The sequence below is a fragment of the Propithecus coquereli genome, unplaced genomic scaffold (genome assembly GCF_000956105.1).
Source record: "Propithecus coquereli isolate 6110/MARCELLA unplaced genomic scaffold, Pcoq_1.0 Scaffold46, whole genome shotgun sequence".
Lineage (NCBI taxonomy): Eukaryota > Metazoa > Chordata > Mammalia > Primates > Indriidae > Propithecus > Propithecus coquereli.
The window spans coordinates 7,558,994-7,561,457 of record NW_012150396.1 but is presented as its reverse complement, the minus strand read 5'-3'; positions in this window follow the sequence as shown (position 1 = coordinate 7,561,457).

Here is a 2,464-nt window from a genome sequence, read left to right as displayed (position 1 = left end):
GTTGACATTTGCACGAATGGTGGGTAAAACTGTTGGTGCTTTAGCACAAATCCAGGAAAAATTACCAAATTATGTCATGTGTCATCTCATTGTATGATATCATTGTACACTGTGTCATTTTTCTCACTGTGATCTCACAGTTTAAAAAAAAAGCTTCACTTGCAAATGCCCTTATGAAACAGTAAATATCATTCATTTTATTAAATCTCACACAAATCTTTTAACTCTTCTACTGGACCAAAAGGAAAGAATCTGTAAAGCACTTCTACCCGCTCGAGTACAATGGATGTCTGGAGGAAAAGCAATGTGCGAATTGTTTGAGTTGCAAACTAAACTCATCTCTTTTTCATGGAGACCATTTTTACTTGAAAGAACAAGCGATAAACAAAATATGGTTATTCACGCTTGGGTATTTGGCAGTCGTTTTCTTGAAAATAAATGAAGCAAGCCTGTCACTGAAAGGAAATCAACCTGACGGGATTTGTTGCCAATGATAAAATTCCAGCTTTCAAGTGAGAATTAGAATTCTTGGATAACTTGTATCCACCACCAGGAGCTTGACAGCTTCTGAATACTTGAGAGTTTTTTGAGGAGATCAGTGATGATATTAACAAATGTGCTTCTTTCAGATATTACATGATGAAATGTGCCAATGGCATGACTCAGTGAAACGATATTTTCCAAACAATTAATGCGAGATATTACAAAATCATGCATAGGTAAAAGATCCATTTAAAGTGTAAGGAAGCCAATGGGTTTTAATGTAATAGGGTATGCAAAGCTCATTGGTATGGTTTCAGATTCTGCATTGCAATACTCCTAAAAAATTATCACCTGTTGAGTTACGACATAGTATCAAAGCATATCCACAATTTTCTGAAAAGACTATTAAAATACTCTTCGAAAGAAGGGATATTGGTCTTCTAACAAGAAGTGCCTACACATCTGTGTGGGGCCAGATTTTATTCATTTACTTCAACATATCGCAGCAAAGTGAATGAAGAAGAAAATGAGAATGTAGATGTCGCCTATTAAGCTGGATGATACAAAGTTTCACAAAAATGTAAAACAATACCATTCTTCTTACTGATTTTTTTGCAAATACAACTAGCATGAAAATACATTATTTGCAGAGAAAAGGGAACTCACATGCACTTTTGGTGGGAATGTAAACAAGTACAGCCACTACAGAGAATAGTAGGGAGGTTCTTCAAAAAACTACAGATAGAACTACCATCTTATTCGGCAGTCCCACTACTGGGCATTTACCTAAGAAAAACAGGACATCAGTATATCCAAGAGACATCTGCATTCCCATGTTTACTGCAGTGCTAGTCACAATAGCCAAGATAGGGGATCAGCCTAGGTGTCCAACAACAAAGGAATGGATAAAGAACGTGTAGCGCGTAGACACAACGGAATACTATTCGGCCATAAAAAAGAATGAAATCCTGTCATTTGCAGGAACACAGATAGAACTGGAGCACGTATGTGAAGTGAAACAAGCCAGGAACAGAAAGTTAAACACCGCATGCTCTCGCTCGTGTGGAAGCTAGAAAAAAGGTCGATCTCGTAGAAGTAAAAAGTGGAACAGAGAATACTAGACGCTAAGAAGAGTACGGGGGAGGGGGCAAGACAGGGAGAGATTTGTTAAAGGATACAGAATTTAAACTAGGTAGAAGGAATAAGTCCTGGGGGTCTCCACCACTATAGAATGACTGTAGTTAACGATGATATATATATTAATAGTTTCAAATAGCTAGAAGGAGGGCGTCGAATGTTCCCAACACAAAGAAATGATAAACGTTTGAGATAATGTATATGCTAATTACACGGATCTGATCACTACACTTTCCGTATAGCAAAACATCTGTATGTTCCCCGTGAATATTATTATATATCAATTTTTAAGAATACGTTACTTAGGTTAACATAATCAATTTATTATTTTCAACTCATTAATATTTTTAAATTTGTTTTGATTTTAGTACGGTAATTCTTGCTGGATATAACCTATACACAATAGGTTTTCTGGGATCCACAATAGTTTTTAAAAAGGGTAAAGGAGGCCTGAAAATAAAAAGTTTGAGAATCACCGTCCTAGAGAAGGGATCAGAAAAATATGGCCTGCAGGTGAGAACCAGCCCACTGCCTGCTTTGTAAAGTTTTACTGGAACAAAGCCACAGCCATGGGCTTGCGTGTTGTCACGGTCGTTTTCATGCTGTAATAGGAGAGTTGAATAACTGCAACAGAGATAGTGTTACTCCCAAAGCCAAAGCCTAAGACATTTACTATCTAGGGCCGGGCGTGGTGGCTCACGCCTGTAATCCCAGCACTCTGGGAGGTCGAGGCGGGAGGATCGCTCGGGGTCAGGAGTTTGAGACCAGCCTGAGCAAGAGCGAGACCCCGTCTCTACTGAAAATAGAAAAAAATGATCTGGACAACTAAAAATATATAGAAAAA